General features: G+C 34.9%; 1 protein-coding gene across 3 annotated transcripts in view; it reads right to left on the bottom strand.

Annotated features, from left to right (window-relative positions):
• Window positions 1–19,281, bottom strand: part of CNTN1 (contactin 1) — a 353,970-nt gene that overhangs the window by 277,585 nt on the left and 57,104 nt on the right. The gene's annotated exons all lie outside the window — the stretch shown is intronic.

Here is a 19,281-nt window from a genome sequence, read left to right as displayed (position 1 = left end):
TTGCCTCATATTGACCTCTAAGATTTTTTTAAAATTTGCTCACTTGCTTGTTTTTGGTCATAACTCCCAAAGCAATCTCATACCATTTAAAGTAGCCATTGTGTTAGTTCTTTGTGTTTAACCTCATTCTTGGGTTATGAAAACTTGCCTACAAATAACAAACATCATGTAACTATCTCTTTCTGTAGTCTTTTGTGATATTCATGAATTTAGGTATTTGCACACTTGGTTTCTAAATGATTTCCACACTTACAGCATATTCATGTTTTACCTAAATTGAGAGAAAATGCTCTTCAAATATGTAAAAAGTAAACAGTACATAAATGAAGATTAACCATGGTTCATTCATAACATACCTACATACGTTACCCCTCATCAGGATATCAGATTATAGAGATGTAATATATACTTATTTTAATTAAAAATGTAACAGAAAAAAAAATTGCAGAGCTAAATCGAAACCGCCCAAGTTTCTAAGTAATTATACCTCCCACCTAAAAACTACACCAAGGTAATAGTGATCCAAAGGGGCATGTGTACCTGAATATTTATAGCAGCAATGTCCACAATAGCCAAACTGTGGAAAGAACCTAGATGTCCATCAACAGATGAATGGATAAAGAAGATGTGGTGTATATATATATATATATATATATATATAATGAAATACTATGCAGCCATCAAAAGAAATGAATTCTTGCCATTTGTAACGACATGAATGGAACTAGAGGGTATTACATGGAGCAAAATAAGACAATCAGAGAAAGACAATTATAATATAATCTCTCTGATATGAGAAATTTGAGAGGCAGGGTTGGGGGTTGTAGGAGGTAAGGAAGGAAAAAATGAAACAAGATGGGATTGGGAGGGAGACAAACCATAAGAGACTCTTAATCTCACAAAACAAACTGAGAGCTGCTAAAGGGGTAGGAGGGTAGGGATAGGGTGGCTGGTTATGGACATTGGGGAGGGTATGTACTATGGTGAGTGCTATGAAATGTGTAAGCCTGATGATTCCAGACCTGTACCCTGGGGCAAAAAATACATTATAAGTTAATAAAAATTTAAAAATAAATAAATAAAAATTTCCCCAAGTTAAGATCTAAAGAAGGAAACCTACCTAAAGAAATATATATTATAATTATAAAATTATTATAATTATAATATAAAATTATAACTTAATATTATAATACATATTATTAAACCATTCAATTGAATCCTTCATTTGAATGAAGGAATGAATGTTAGCCCTTTTTCAAATATAGTATGTAAAGTTATTAAAATAAATCTCTCCTTCATATAGTAGACAGTCCATAGTAGACAATGTTTATATAGTAGACAAAGAAAAATAACCACTTTCTATTAAATATTAGAAAGAAATACATAAGACTCACTTTGCCTTAACCTGTTTCTCATAAATTTTAGTAAACATTGATTTTTTAAAAAGCTAAAGAAAGGTTAAAAAGAAAAGCTTAAAACTAGGAAAGTATAAATCTAATTTAAATGTTTCTATAACAAAAAATTAAATAATAACTAAATTATATGTTGAGATGGAGTGAAATGTGTGATTTCTATAAGTATCCATGAAATTAAGCTAAGTAGGAAGAGGTGAAGTACTTTTTCAAAGCACTGATTTTACCACCTTTTAGTTTCTGTAAAAATTTTCACAGGAGCTGACAATCACCATTAGTTTTTTCCTCCATGAAAGGAGATTATTACTAGCTCAAATGTATTTTCTGTAATCATTATTCCACTATATGCTGTCCTGTGAGATTGCAGATTTTCCCAGGGACGATAAAACTACTGACAGATCCATTTCTTCCCTTAATCATCCAAAAATGAATTCTGGTCTTTGAAATTCTCCTGACACAATAACCATTAATACCTTCTCAGTGCCATTCTAACCACACAAAGCCCATACTACCTTGGACTCTTTCAAGCAACCCTTTCAAATGTAATCCCACTTCCATCAACAATCCTCACTTTCAGATATAGTTTCGAAGGAAATTATCCCATGTCCAAGTTGTTTTCTACTCACCTCTTTTTACTGATCAACTCAACCCAGCTACATCAGTCAAGTGATTTATCTTACAGTTCTACTGGTTTGCAATTCTGTGGTTTTGCTCATGAGACTCTTGCTGCCTTCTGTAAAGTAGTATCAACTACTAGTTTCCAGTTACATTCATACAGGATAGGGAGGTCATGGTTTTAAAATCAAGCAAAGAAAAAACAAAAATATGCAAATCTCAATTGATCAAGTTGACTATGAGTCAACGCTAAGGAGAGAGATGAAAGGAGAATGCCCAGTAAAATGTCATCAGTAATGACAGAATAAGAATTTATGTTACAGATAATAAAAATCATTTACAGAAGTTTATTCAGCTCATTCTATGTTCCAGACATTTCTGGGTATTGCAAATACAGTGATAACCAACAAGAACACATCAAATACATCTTTGTTCCCATTGATCTTAAATTTTAGGGAAGGGAGATATGAAATGTGCTGATAAAAATAAGTGCTCTGGGTGGCTCAGTTGGTTAAGCATTTGCCTTCTGCTCAAGTCTTGATACCGATGAAGTCCTATATCAAGCTTCTTGCTTAGCGGGGATCCCGCTTCTCTCTCTGCCTCTGTGTGCCACTCTGCCTGCTCTCTTTCTCTCTCTCTGACAAACAAACAAGCAAATAAATAAATAAAATCTTAAAAAAAAATAAGTGTTATGAAGATTACCTTTGATCAGGACCATATCTGGAGTCCAGTGTCCAATACTGGACAAATGCTTCTGACAATTACATTGTAAGGGCCTATTCAGCCAGAGCAGCCCCACCCCAGTTGAACTGCCATTTTGCTGTAAAGCTCAAATTGACCTTGTGCCCCCCCCCAACTTATTTAAAAGCCAGTCCCGGAAACCAGTCCCAGGTAACAAAGTCCAAATACAAGGGTGGGTCAGGCCAGCTGGAGGTATTCAATCAGTGGGGGCGCATACTGTCTCCTAGCTACCAAGGAGTATGGGCGCCACCCTTTAGGCCCTTTAGGCACCTTTTGGGCGCCAATTCTGAACTAGGTGTTAGGCTGGTTCAAATGTCTACTAGGGTAAATTGTAATTCAATTGGTCACCTAGCATCACTGTGGAGTTTCCTGTGTGTGTTACAATCTCATTGGCCACCTGTGTGTGGCCAGACCCAGCCACATGGTCTTTGCTCTATAAAAGTTAGTCTGGAAAGCAGGGAGGGGTTGTCCTCTCTGTAGGGGGCGGCCCCTATTGGTCTGTTTGACAGTCGGTCTGATTCCTGATGCTTGGAGCGAATTAAAGCTTTGCTTGACCTTCGCTTTGTATCAGTCTCGTTCCTTTAATCACGGACCCATTATTGGAGTACCCAATTTTGGGGGGATCCAACAACATATAAAATATAAATCATGTAACCTAATATCTGCTGATAAGTAATTATTTGAATTTGTTTGAAATTGTAATTGTTCTCTCTCTTGGTGGCACAATTTGTTTCTTGAGAATTTGGAGGGGGAGACAAACCATGAGAGACTGGACTCTGAGAAACAAACTGAGGGTTTTGGAGGGGAGAGAGGTGGGGGGGATGGGTGAGCCTGGTGGTAGGAATTATGGAGGGCATGTATTGCATGGAGCACTGGGCGTGGTGCATAAACAATGAATCTTGGAACACTGAAAAGAAATAAAATAAAATGGGGGGGAAAAAAGAAATGGAATAAAAAAAGAACAGAGATCTGTGTCTAACACCACAAAGTACTTAAAACAGCAACATCAATAGAGCAGAGGTCAGAAAAAACTTTTTTTTTTTTTTTAAATAAAGAGTCCAGAGCACTATCATAAAGCAACCATCTTTTGTTTTATTTTCATTTCAGTTTTGGTTTTCAAAGTCTCTGTAGCTTCCCACTATGTACAACAGCACATTTTTTTAAGTGAGAGTTGTTAACTTTATTATGGACATTATTTCACAAATATATATGTGTATCAAATTGTTACATGGGACACCTTGAACTTACACAATGTTATATGTTAACTGCCTCTCAATAAAGACAGGAATAATAATTTCAAGATGATAATAGCAGAGCCTAAAACCAAACATGGGCTTTTCTGAGCAAATGACTTTGTGTGATCACACTGATGTCACACTTGTGAAGCTGGCCCTGGTTTTACCTACAAAAACAAATCTGAAATCTGAACACCTGTCACCACCTCCTCTAACAACCTGGCCTGTGCTAATACCTGGGTTACTACAATAGGCTTTCAAGTGTAATCCCAGCACAAACTTAACTTTCTGAAAGTCAATAAAGTATATAATAAAATTATTTTCTAGGTTTAACATATATTCTTATCTTTTAAACAAATACAGCTTTTCTGCATGTGAGAGGATGGAAAAATATCTGAATCACCACTGTTCCAAGGGATGAATTTAAAAGGAAAAATTAAGCACACTTAATTGTACTACCATTTTTTCTCACATAGCAACTGCCAAGTCAGTCACTATCAAAAGCAAATAGGCTACAAGTTTACATAGTGTTTTATCAGAAGTTTGTTTCATGTAAGTCTGGAAATCAGTTTTCTTAAATTCAGGTATTAATTTTCGTGGAGTGAAATTTTTACTTTATATAAACATTAATATCAGAGTCAAGAGATACAGTGGCTGTAAGGACCTATTAAGCCCGAGTGCTTCCACATCCATTAAACAATAACCTTGTTGTTTAACCTTTAAACTGTCCCTGCTCCTCTTCCCCCAGGGGACTTAATTAAAAACAAGTCCTGGAAACCAGCCCCAGGTAACAGAGCCCAAACACAAGGGTGGGTCAGGCCAGGTGGAGACATCCAATCAGTGGGGGGGGGAGGGGGGGCGCATACTGTCTCCCTAGTTACCAGTATGGGCCCTGCCCTTCGGGAGCCTTTTGGGTGCCAATTCTGACCAAGGTGATGGGCTAGGTCAAATGTCTACTATAGGGTAGATTGTAATTCAATTGGTCACTTATGTGTGACCTGGCATGACTGTGGAGCTTTCTCTGTGTGTTACAATCTCATTGGCTACCTGTGCGTGGCCAGGCCCAAACATATGGCCTTTGCCCTTAAAAGCTAGTCTGTGAAACAGAGAGGGGTCGCCCTCTCTGTAGGAGGTGCAGCCCCAAATGTTCGGTCTGATTCTTGATGCTTGGTGTGGAATAAAGCTTTGCTTGACCTTCACTTTATATCAGTCTCACTCCTTTAATCACGGACCCATTATTGGGAGACCTAACAGTGGCTACATTGTAATAATCTTTAAAAGAGTTGATACTGCCACAGGGTAATGGGTAATGCACATTTGTCTAAAGAGATCAATTTCCAATAGCTAATGCCACCATATAAACATACACACACACACACACACACACATACACACACATATATACAAATTGATATAGATTCAGATAAAAGTATAGATACAGGATCTTTTTTGTTGTTAAATATTTTGAATATCACTCAGATTATATATATACATATATATTCTTAAGGAAGAGGAATCATTTAAGGCATAAAAATATCTATTTTGGCACTGGAAGGTTTTTCTTAAACTACATAATTAACTTTGAATAAACTGTGATTCAAAATCCCACAAGAAGAATACTTTTAGAACCTTGGATCTGGGGGGGAAGAAAGACAAAATATTCTGGCCTGTTTTGGCTAAGAAGAACATAAGGAAAGTGAGAAAACAATCAAAGAAAGGAAGGACTACTGAAGAAGGAAATGCGAGGTTTATCTGATGGCAAGACCATGAGGGCGAACAATGACTTACAATGCTTCTTCTCGATCCTGTCCACAACTTTGAACAACAGAGAAAACCAAAAATACAGATAATGTTTAGGACTCTGCTCCTCATCTACATTTAAGTCACTCCATATAACAGGAGTCAATTTAGATAAAGTCTGGAGGATATACTATAATAATATAAATTTCTAGCTTCTGAGAGGAGGAGCTTGAACTTTGCCTTCTATTTCAGTCTGATATTCCTCTCCCCTTCCACCTGCCTTGCTACCCCATCACATTATTGGACTCTAAGCTCTCACATACACTCTACTCCTTAACACTGGAGATGACTCTCTTTTTCCTCTCAGCTCTGAAAGTTTTCTCATTGAGGTCGATTGCCTAATGACAAGTAACTCAAAAAACATATATTTTTAGTTCTGATCTTATTTAGCCTTTATGCAGCTTTATTATCTTTTATCCCTCTTTCCATTTGGTAACGCTTTCTTCATTCAAGCCACACCATACTCTCCGTGTTTTGTCATTCTTGGGTTTCCTCCGTGAGCTCCTTTACCCATCCTTTAATGCAGACACTCCTCAGAAATCTGTTTTGGGTTTTATTTTCTTCTTATGCATATTTCCTATGGAAATTTTTACTCACTGCCATGGTTTTAATGGCCAACTCTAGGCGGATAAACCCAAATCTCGACATTGCTAGTTCAAGTCTCTTTTTTGAATTTCAGATTTAACTACGATACTCTGCTAATCAGTTTTACTGATGGTCCATTGAGATATCAAATTTAACACATCTAAAACTGAATTCATAGCTGTATCATTACCTCTCCCCAAATTAATTCCCTTTTTAGGATTTCTGGTTTAGTTATTGGCATTAAGTTTCATCCTGTTGCTCAAGCAAGAAACCTTGAGCTCCATCTGGCCCCTTCCTCCCTCTCAACCTCACACATCCAATAACCAAGTCATATTAACACTTCAGTCTTTAAAATCCATATATTTGAAGGCAATTTAGAAACAACCCTATTAGAATCACTTGAGTAATTCACAGTTCTATATAACATCAGCATTATATTATTTTTGCAGATAAAACAAATATGAGAAATATGCTTACATGGAAAGTCAGAGGTAAAGCCAAAGTTAACATTCTAATTTCTGGTTATTCATTCATGTTTCTTGCCAGGCAAGTTTACTTTAACATGTAAATGTATATGGGGCGGTTGGGTGGCTCAGTGTGTTAAAGCCTCTGCCTTCGGCTCAGATCATGATCCCAGGGTCCTTGGGCTCTTTGCTCTGCCAGGAGCCTACTTCCTCCTCTCTCTCTCTCTGCCTGCCTCTCTGCCTGCTTGTGATCTCTGTCAAATAAATAATTTAAAAACCTTTAAAAAAAAAAAACTTTAACATGTAAATGTATAAACATGATTTCCTGAGGAAGCTAAGGAGTCAGGAGGGCTTTAAGACTTAGGTGATAGTCTCCCTCTGACTTATGGTGTGTTTCCATCCAAATTGTGTGTATGTCCCATATTTTCTTATTTAGAAAACAATCTACTCCCTCAGCATTACTGCAAAAGTGTTGTCAAGACAACAGAATGTGTACAATATAGTCTAAGATAAAGGAGAAAAGCCTCAAATGAAGAAGGAAACATTTAGTTATTTTCCGAAGGAATTTCATTATTTTCTCTCCTACTACTACCATAAACTTTCCTGGTGCTGTAGAGGTCACTCTCAAAAGGAGACTCCCCTCCACCAACCACCACCACCATTTCCACACTCCTATTGTTCCTCTGCTTAATCAGCCAGAGAGCAAATGGAGGGCATAAGGAACATTTAAATTGTTTTTGCAACAACTAAAAATCTTTATACAATTGGTATAATTAAGCAATTGGTGTTATCAAATAATAACAACAGACTCTATATTTTATTTTCAGTCAGCTATGTTACAAATCCACCATTTGCCCCAAGCCAACTTTGATTTTATAATTGGGCATTCTCCTCCCAGATAATGCTATAAGTAACCACAGCCCATAGTTGCCCATCATATATTTAACTCTGTAGCTCAAAGGTTCATAAAAATAGCAATACAAATTTTTCTCATTTATTAATATTATCTTAATTAGTCCTAAAATGAGGACTAATTCTGCACCAACAACTAGTTCTACACCAACACAGATTAAATGTTCTTAGGTTTCCTAATTCTGAACGACCTATACTAGGGCATATCCTCTTAAATATATAATTTCCCATCTCTAGCAGAATATTTGCAAGAATAGCATTATAAAAGAAATAACATTAGACATTGACTTCAGTTGAAAATTAAGCTGCTCTGTAAATCACCCTCAAGCCAGTGTGGGAAAAAATGTGCATACTGACCGCTCAAGGAAAGACTACAGAGAGTCAGGCTGGTGTAGAAGAAAAACATCTGGTTTGTAATCCATAGAGAAGTGGTTTTAATCTAAATTCTAATATGTTCTGTGATTCTAAATAAGTTAACAAGCTTTCACAGATGTCACTTTTTATTTTTGTTTTTTTTTCTTTTAGATATAGTACAATGAGATTTATTCCTAATGTGATTTCCTATTGAAATAACATATATATCTGTGGGTTTCATGAGACCCTATTGGATTTCTTTCCCAGGTTTCCCTTAGAGAAGTCTTCTCTACTAAGTACACAAAATACTTTAACAACAAATGGAAAGGTACTGAGGCTTGTAGCTTGATAAGCAAAGTAAGATCCAACTCATGGGATTGGAAAACATTAATTCAAATTGCAATCCTAATAAGGACATTTCCAAATCACAGTTTCATAACATACCTGCCTCTGCTTCTTTCACTGTCACTAGTAAAATTTAATTGCTTCATATTTCATATTTATTATTTTACATATAGTATGTGTTTCAGATTAGAAAAGGTAATAGAAAAAACATTAACCAAGCCAGGCCAGTCTCAGTCTTTTTTTGTACGGTCTCTGAGCATACATCTGTTCCTTTACGCACACATTTGAGAAATTCTTGTGGTTATATTTTTGTTAATTGTATGTTATCTCTTAAGCCTTCCACACTCCTTATGGCAGCATCTAACCTCTAAAATTCCAATTTGAACCTTAATATGCAAATTACTATTAACTATAAAAGACCATCTTTAAACATTATTTTCATGGTCTCAATGCCCAAAGCTCTAAAATAAACACATATAAATAGTCAATAAAATCTGAAGACAATATTTAAACAATTTTGAAACAAAATTTTTGTTTTCATTTTTATATACTTTTTAGTATAAATTCAATTCTTCTAGCACTAGTTTTTTTTCCCAGTTCCAAATAATATGACACATAAATGACTCTTGAGAAAAAGCTTAACAGGATCTTAATTACTTCCTCTGAAAATTTTCTGAATGAAACACTGGTCTTGAGAGCTATTCTCTTTCCAGATGGTCAACTTGGTCAATCTGCCTTTCCAGAATAACATGGATTTTGAGGACTGCCAATTTGTTATATAAAGGACCTTCTCTCCAGGTAACATTGGCATCCTTTGGGGTGCTCAAGTAATCTGACTGCATCAAAAGAAGGATTTGGTAATATTTATTGAAATACAAAGCTTGGCATAACTAAGGTGGTTTCTTCAAACTTGATGGGATTATACTCTCAGTTTCCTGACCTCTGAAGAGCAGTGTACCAGAGTGCAAATCAGTCTAGAAGAACACTTTTCTCACACCTCAGCATTGTAGTCCTGAAGCCCTTGTATTTTCTCCCCTCAATATACACTTCTCTCTCTTTTGTTTCCCTACAACTGCTTAAGATAATGGGCAAAAAAAGAGGTATATCTCCAAAAATAGTGCAATTCATTATTGCCCTAAAAATATCTAAACATGGTGTGGGGCCAGGCCCATGATGATAATAAAAAGGCACTTGACAGAAAGGCAAAATTTAAGTGCAACCTGCAAATTCATTAATCAAGATAAGTAATATCTTAATGGAATATTCTAAAATATATAAATTAGTGCAAAAACCCTGGTGAAAGAAATATTAAAAATTTAAATAAAGAAAAGATATTATATACTATATCTAGTTTTTTTTTTAAGATTTTATTTATGTATTTGAGAGAGAGAGAATGAAATAGAGGGAGCATGAGAGGGGAGAGGTCAGAGGGAGAAGCAGACTCCCAACTGAGTAGGGAGCCCAATGTGGGACTTGATTCCTGGGCTTCAGGATTATGACCTGAGCCAAAGGCAGTTGCTTAACCAACTGAGCCACCCAGGTGCCCCTACTATATTCAGGTAAATAAGCCCTCAGACTTTTGTCTTGCATTAGTTAATTGTAGAGTAATTACATTTCAACTCATAAAGTGCAGTATAAATATCATTAAACACTAAATCTATAATTTTATTGTTTTTCCATACTTACAATTTTACTTGTTGGCTATGGACACTCATGAGATGCACTTTATATTCAATTGCTATTTCTAAAAGAATTTTAAGGAGGTCCAATTTAATATAATGTTATTCTTTTCCCCTTCTCAGTAATAATTAAATTGTTCATGTGTTTCAGATAAAGATATTATTACAACTAATGTCACTTGATAGAATTATTCCACCTAATAAGGTTTTTAAAACAGAATTTGAATCCGCAGATAAAAATAACAATAATAAATTCTTTATACTTCCCTACAGAAGACTATAGTGTAACTGTATAATTTACAATAACAAATTGCAAAAAAAAAGAATTACAACTGGAAGACAACTAACTATCTGCTTTCAGACCTTTTGCTGATGCTGCTTCTAGAGGAGTAGCTCACAGTCATCATCCCAGCACACTGCTTTGGGGAAGACCACCAGAGTTTGAGTAACTATGTATTAAGAAAAGTTGGTGCTTATGTACAATAAAATAAAAATAAGCAGACCTTGATTGCAATAAGCATGAAGGTTTCAATTATTTAAAATTTGAAAAGTGTAGATTACAGGTACCACAGAGCTAATCTCCTACTGAAGCCCCCCACTCTCCCCTTCCTTGTCTACCTTTATCATTTTGCATTAGAACAGAGAGGGCAAACTTTCAGCTGACCTAATGAAACACTGTTGCAAAAATAAGAGGCCAACCTGTGTGCAATTGCAGTTCAGCCAGAAAGAATGCTAATTCTTGGCTTCAGTGCTTTCTTTAAAGAAATTATTCAGGCTTTTCTGTGGCATGGAACACTGTGACCAGCCAGGAACTGTTAGAGATGAAAATAACCTTTCTTTGTTATAACCCCAAAAATGTAGTATTTGTTTCAGTTTCATAGGAGACTCTTGTACCTAGTTTTTTTTTTTTAAGTGAGGGGTAGGATGGGGAGTGAAATTAGTCATGCCCTAGTCATTTTCCATAAACTATAATTTCCTAACTTAGAATGCGTTTCCAAGGGACTTGTAAGAAGAGTACAAAAATATGATACCATTTATAAATGGCTCAAGTAAGGTCAAAGAACACGAGATATAGAGGAGGAGCTGATCAAGGGTCCTTTCCACCCTTACTAGCTGTAGGACACTGAATTATGATTAGAAATATCCTTTTCCATAAAACCCATCTCACAGAATTGTTATAAAAATTAAGTAATATGACAACTATAAATAATCCATAAATTATGAACCATTACACCAATGTCATGAAGGATTCTAAAAGATAACAAAATATAGTAAGAATATAAATTAGGATTATAAAGCCAATCTCCACTATTACTGAAAATAAAATTAATTTTTAAATTCCTGCTATCAGTCTATGGGAGTAAAAGCTAATAAATTGAGATATTACAATGAAATACTTTCTTACATAAAGAATTTTCCCTTTTAGGGGAGACTGAGTGGCTCAGTGGTTAAGTGTCTGCCTTCGGCTCAGGTCATGATCCCAGGACCCTGCGATCAAGCCCCGCATGGGGCTCCCTGCTTAGTGGGAGCCCTGCTTCTCCCTTTCCCACTATCCCTGCTTGTGTTCCTGTTCTCGGTGTCTCTCTCTCTGTCAAATAAATAAACAAAATTAAAAAAAAAAAAAAGAATTTTCCTTTTTAGAAACATGAATTCAAAAACTGAAGAAATATTAATTATTCTTTCAATTTTTATTAACTTAGGAAAGCCAATTAATTTTTAAAAGACATTTTAAAAGTTATTCTCACTTAGAAAAAAGAGAAAAAAATTAGAAAAGTATATGGAAAATTACCTTGGTTTAAGAACTTTGCAAGTGGTTTTTAGGTAACATAAAAATAATGGATACTAAAAATAAGACAATTCCATTATAAGAGAATAATTGAAGAGTAAAAATTTTACTTCATAGTGCTATTTGACTATAGTAATAACCAGAGTAAATTGGAAATTTTCAAATACTCTTACCAGGTATATTAAAAATGTATAGTTTCTTGAATTGTTACATTTGATTTCTTTAAGATAACTTTATAAAACACAGGTGTATTTTGTACGACAAAAGAATTTTGAATAAAGCATATAAAGGTCTTTTTCTTTTTATCTTGATCAATTTCTCCTTTCTCTTTATTCTACTAACTTTTCTTGAGAGATGTTACCCACTCTGGATTTTCTTTTTTTTTTTTTTTTTTTTTTTTTAAAGATTTTATTTATTTGTTAGGGAGAGAGGGAGAGCAAGCAATCACAGGCAGACAGAATGGCAGGCAGAGGCAGAGGGAGAAGCAGGCTCCCTGCCGAGCAAGGAGCCCGATGTGGGACTCGATCCCAGGACGCTGGGATCATGACCTGAGCTGAAGGCAGCTGCTCAACCAACTGAGCCACCCAGGCATCCCCACTCTGGATTTTCATTACTAGTAACATATGATTCTCAAATCTATTTCCATTCCCAAGTTCTGTTCTAAAGGCCACAGTCCTGTTTTCAGTTATCTACCAGCCATGAAACCTGAATATTTCCCATGGATCCCTGAGCCTCTTCAAAAACAAACTCAGCATCTTCCACCCTCTGACATCCACTTCTGTCCCTATATTTCTCTCTGATTAAGAAGAACTGCTACCCACACAATATGCTCTAATGTCATTTTTCCAACAGCGACCTGAGAGGCAGTAATCAAAAATTACTGAATCATACAATTTAGAAATAGTTTACTAAAAGTTTACAAGGGGAAGAAAAGAAAACTGCAAAGTAAAGAATAGAAGTACTCTAGTGAGTATTTTTTTTTAAGATTTTATTTATTTATTTGACAGACAGAGATCACAAGTAGGCAGAGAGGCAGGCAGAGAGAGAGGAGGAGGCAGGCTCCCCACCGAGCAGAGAGCCCCATGTGGGGCTGGATCCCAGGATCCTGAGATCATGACTGGAGCCGAAGGCAAAGACCCAAACCACTGAGCCACCCAGGCGCCCCCTCTAGTGAGTATTGAGTAAAGAACAAAACTTGTCATAATTCCCGAAGTCAAAGATACTTTAAAAAGATAGACTCTACTATCTTATGAGAAAATTAAGTGCTGCATAAATAAAAGGAAGTGTTACTACACTAATATATAGAGTATATTTCTCTAGGAATTGATACAAATGGGAAATATTAAAAATTTGAATGTGTTTTGTTAAATCTGTTGATAGTTTCATAGTAAATGTATTAAGTCAATATCTTCCAAATTGTATTTCACTTAGAGATGTTAATGTGTTTATTTGCAGAAAGGTTAGCTATCAAATACATTTGTAAAATGCTGCATGTAATTTTCTCTGAAGATTATAATGCATATTTCCAATCAACCTGTTTAATTTGAATAATCCAATTTTTTTTTTCCTAAACTTATTTGACAAGAGTTATTATTTTTCCATAGAAACAATTCAGTGTACTGGAGCTTACAGCTTGCATAAAGCTGAATTCAGGGAAGCCAAGTCACAGAACACATCGCTAGCCTTTAACTAGGAGATCAAAAAGGAAATGCTTTGTAACATACCTCTAATACAACTGAGCAGCATTTGGGCCAAAACTGACCCCATGTGGTAAAACTTATATTAGTGATTATTAATTGAATAATTTGAAGTGGAGCTCATTTATATCCTTATAAAATAAAAACAAAACACAGAACAAGTATCAAAAGCTACAGTGTAAAAACATTACCTGAATAAAGGAAAATAAATTGAACCTATATTTTGGAAAGGTCATACTGCATACCTTGGAAAATAATCCACCCACAGCAAAACACATCCTAGTAAAATTATCAGACTTTAAAGAAAATAAAAAAAAAAAATCTTTCAGCAGCCATATACAATGGTAAGTCACTTATTAGAGAAAGAAAATCAGACTATCATTTCAATAGCACATTTTAACTACGTATATATAGATACAGATATAAATATAGATATATAGAAATATATGGCCTACCTATGATGCCATTCATCTACTAAAATATACAGACATATATTTTTAAGACAATGTAAGCATAAACTATTTTTTTAAGATTTATTCATTTATTCTAGAGAAAGAGACAGAGAAAATGCACATGCAAGTTGGGGAAATGACAGGAGGAGAGAATCTTAGAGCAGACTCCCTGCTGAGCATGGAGCCTGACACCTGGTTCAATGTCAGGACTCACGAGATCATGACCTGAGCTGAAACCAAGAGTTGGACACTCAACCACCTGAGCCACCCAGGTGCCCTAAACTATTTTTTAATCAATAAGTGGATGAACAGAAGAGAGTGCAGGACATGAACTATAAACTAGATTTTTTTTAAGATTGTATTTATTTATTTGAGAGAGAGACACAGAGAGCGAGCATGAGTGGGGTGAGGGCAGAGGGAGAAGCAGAATCCCTGACGATCAGGAACCCTAATGTGGGGCTTGATCCCAGAACCGCAGGATCATGACTGGAGCCATAGGCAGATACTTAACTGACTGAGTCACCCAGGGGCTCCAACAAACTAATTTTTTAAAAAATGTAATTTCTTTTCTATTTTTGTCACTGAACCATGTAAATATTTCAGTTAATTATAAAACAGAACCAATTTTTAAAAAGGAGATCCTAAAATTAAAATGTAAAGCAAAACCAATGAATCTAAATGTGAACCCAGTTGGTGGCTTACCACACTGAGAGGAACCAACGAGGAACTGCTAATCAACAGTCATAAAGTCTCAATTATGCAAGATGAATAAGTTCTAGAGGCAGCTATTACAACACTGTCCCCATAGTTAAGTTTTGCATTGCATATAGAAACTTATTACGAAGATTTAAATCTTGTGTTCTTACCACACACACACAAAAATTAAATACACATACACAGAGTGATTTGACTGCAGATTCCTAGTGAGCTAGTCAATGGGCAAAAGGAATTAAAAAAATTACCTGTTATCAGTAATAATAATATTGGTGGTAGTGTTTTTATTGCATACATTGTTGTATGTATAATGTTGGATGAAATGTGTGATTTTTGGGATAATATAATTTTATCATTCCTGATTTTCCCGATATAGGATTCTTGGCAAGGGAGAAAAGAGATAGCGATACAAAATGGGAGGGATTAACTAAAATTTCTGAAAGCTTGAATTTTAATTATAAAAATCAGTATGAACTAGCAATGTGTCTGCTCAAAATCAAAACAAAAACATTTTTCCTACACTTTCAACAAAACAAATGAAAAACCCAATAACCAACTCAGTAGCCATAAGAGATATCTTAGCAACAAAATTAAAAACGTGAAATACTAAAGGAATCCTACAACTTGGAAAAAAAACTGGTGATTCCAGACCAGAGGCAAGTTATGTATAGAACGTAGGTTATAGAAAAAAACACATTCATCTTGAGTTGGTAACTATTGGAAGTGGGTAGTGGGTTCATTAAAAATTCATTAGACTTTTCAGTCTAGTTTTGTACATATAAGAAGTTGTTCATAATATACACAAAATAAAACAAAAAGAAACTCGTCCCACAGTCTACTTGGGTACAAAATTTTATAATACAGAGTGTCCATACATGCTTTATAATCTATATAAAACACAATTTTATAGATGCTATAAAGGGCCACATTCCAAGGAAAATCTAAAATCATGGTAACCTCTTGCAATTATGGTCTCATTTTTTACTTCAAAAGAGCTGCATGTATTTCTTAGCTCAAAGTCAGCTATGGACTGAACTGGGTCTTTCCAAATTCAAATGTAAGTCCTAACTCCCAAAGTGATTATATTTGAAGATGGGGCCTTTGGGAGGGCATTAGCTTCAGATGAGGTCCTAAGATTGGAGTCTTCATAATGGAATTAATACCTTCATAAGAGACCCTAGAGAGTTTGATCTCTTCTCTCTCTGCCGTTGTGAGGACACAATGAGAAAGTGCCCATCTGCAGTGTAGGAAGAGAGTTCTCAACAGAACCCAACCATGGTCTTGGACTTCCCAGCATACAGAACCATGACAAATAAATTTCTATTGTTTAAACTATCTACTTTCATGGTATTTTGTTATGGCAGCCCAAGCTGGCTGATATAGGGCCTTTCACTTGGTAATGCTCAATAAATGGTGGAATTTAAAATGGTAGATTTCTAAGTTGCCTTTAAAATTCTCAAAACACCAAAAGAACATTTTGTTTTAAAGTTGAAATATTGTTAGTATACAGACATAAATCGACTACTCTGTAAAATATTCATAGTACCAGAGGCTTAAAAATGTAAATGATTAGAAACATTAAATCACCAATCTGATTACAGAATGGTACTTCATAAAAATAGAGCAGCAACAATTAGAATCATGCTACATAATAACCATCTACAATGTAGAAAAAATCTCTTGCCTTGGGCATCAAATTAAGGTGATAGTTTTATTGTGTGTAAGAGGATGAATAACTCATATCTAGTCTGTTAGAGAGAAAAAAGGGGAAACTAATTTACATTTGTTATCTTAATTAATCCTTGACAACACCAAGGGCTCATGCTACTATACTATACTATATATAGTTTTCAACATATAAACTAAATAGCATGTTAACTAGTCATGTAACATTTCTACTTATTGCTAAAATATAAGAACATAAATTTATCTGCTTTCTATTTAGAGCAAAAATAAAAAGATTTGTTTTTATATTTAAAAAAACACTGAATACAGCTAAATCATTTTATTTTTACTTTTTTTCTGAGGAATAGATTTTCAACTTATCTTTAATCTGCTGTCAAAACAAGTAAGCAAAGGGTATAGGCATATGGAGAGAGGATTCAAGTTTACAGTTGTGGGGTACTACTCTGTGAGAAGCTTACTATTGGCTAAGCATGACAGGAGAGTGATAGTTGAAATCAATTAATCAGGAGATAACTGTACTTCAAGTTCATTATCTTACTGGTGAGAATTTTCTGAAGTAATGAGTGACAGCATCTTTGAGTCCTAACTAATAACTACATTAGGCAAACAGAACAACTTTATACCTTTTTCCTACTGCATTACTAATTCACCATTCTTGAGGAGAAGGTTGTGAATAGCAATTCTTATAAGAAAAATGGATGCTTCGAGTTGGGAAATTTTTTTAAAAAGTATATTTGGATTTTGGAAGAAGTCACAGGAAAGTGGGAGAGAATAATTAATCTTATAAATATTCATTCATTCATTCATTCATTCAACAATGAGTTATTGGCTGCCTACTATGTGTCAGTTAATCATAAATCTGGGAAATCAGCCACAAACAAGACATGCTAAATCACTGTTTTCAAAATACTTACATTCTATAAGAGAACCAGTGTATAAAAACAAGTAAGTAAACAAGATATGTTGTTAGTTATAAATACTCTTTAAATATAAAACAAGTAAAATACACAGTAGAGCCATGCCTTAGGGAGTGTTTTAGATTGGATGATGGGACAAAGGCTCTTAAAGGCAGTGACAGGTAAACAACTAATCAATGAGAAGGAAAAACTATTGGGGGGCCTGGTGGAAAATAGTGTAGGCCTAGCAAACATCTAGTGCACGGGCTCTCTAGTTCAACCCTCAGTTTTGAATATTATATTGGATTGCACCATAGAGTACCTCTTCCTATTATAGTCACCTACCCAATTTTCAGAAATCTTTGCTTATTGTCAAAACCTCCAACACTAATCTCATCTCAGTTTGGGGTGGTTTCAGTATCTCTAGGCATGACTCCTTCAACACTCTGGCCTCTAGATTCTTTGACTACTTCTCATTCGGTGATCTTGTCATCAACACTACCTCAGCTCCTCTGGTCATATCAATAAGAAAACCCCTCCATAATCTCAGTTTCTAGCACCATACTCCCTGACAACTAAACGTCCTTTCTTCCCAGTTCACTCACCATGAGCACTCTGACTGCAACGATTTTCCTATCCCCGCAGGACCTACAATCCTTGGATTTACCACCTGTTCCCTGTCATTCATCCCCAACTTGTCCTTACTACACAATAATGCTGAATGGTTTTGCCTTCCATTCCTGAACAGTATCCTGAAAAGGGCTGTTAAAACCGACCATTTACTCTCCCACTGACCTAGATTACGGTTTTATACTTACTCTTCTCTCCTTAAACTGTGAACATTTCCTCCCCCATTCCATCCTTACTGAATAAACATCAGGTAAGTGTTATTCTACAAAACCACAACCTTCACTTGTACATCAGACTCCATCCCTCTTGCCCGCTGGCATCACTTTGGTAAATCCCCCCTTGTCTTCTTGTATCAACAGTTTCTTTCTACACCCATTGTTCATTTCTGCCAATGGACAAACTTGCTGTGACTTCTCTTTTCCCAGATAAATTTCTTTAGAAGAGTAAGCAAATTAGAAATAGAAAATCTTTTCTGGAAGAATAAATGGTAAGACTAACTAAGCAATTTTTTAAATTTACAGAACTGATGAAGCTGTGTTTATATTTAAAATATTAGAACAAAAAAAAAATAAAAATAAATAAAATATTAGAACATATTGTGAAATTTATGTGGTGAAAACTTATGTGATGAAAACTGCACAAGGTTGAGAAATTCAAAAGAAAATGTAGAGATAGCTAGTAACATATGAAGAATATTTAACTTTATATTTAATGATATAAAACAAAAGATATGACAGTATTCTTGCTTATATTTAAATGTGTGCATTGTAGTTTATCATATGTGTCTATATACGTACATGTGTATCTGTATTTCTACCTATCTGTATATGTAGTGTTCCCAGTACTGAGAAACATGAAAGAAAGTAAGTATTCTCATACTAGTTGGGATATCAGTTGACAGCTTGCTGAAGGTAACTTAGCAATATAAAGCCAAAGTCTAAAAAAATTGGTTATTTTATAACAGCAAAAAATTAAAAATAATATAGATTCCCTACAGTAGGAGATTAAATAAATTATAATATAGCCTTATGTTAGAATGTGATAGGGAAATTAAAAATCATAATCTTGAAGAATGTGTAAGGATATCTGACATTGCTCCAGGCACACTGTTATATCCTACAAAACAGTGCAAAATAAATGGCCTTGTTTTTCTAAAATATTCATTGTCATATTTATTATAAATAGTATGCCTAATTGTATTATAAATATATTATATTATATTAATAATATAATGCAAATATATAAATATAAATTGTAATATAAATAATTGTAAATAAT

The sequence above is a fragment of the Mustela nigripes genome, chromosome 6 (genome assembly GCF_022355385.1).
Source record: "Mustela nigripes isolate SB6536 chromosome 6, MUSNIG.SB6536, whole genome shotgun sequence".
NCBI classification, from domain to species: domain Eukaryota; kingdom Metazoa; phylum Chordata; class Mammalia; order Carnivora; family Mustelidae; genus Mustela; species Mustela nigripes.
The sequence above is the reverse complement of the archived record's forward strand: the minus strand, read 5'-3'. Positions and strand labels throughout refer to the sequence as shown.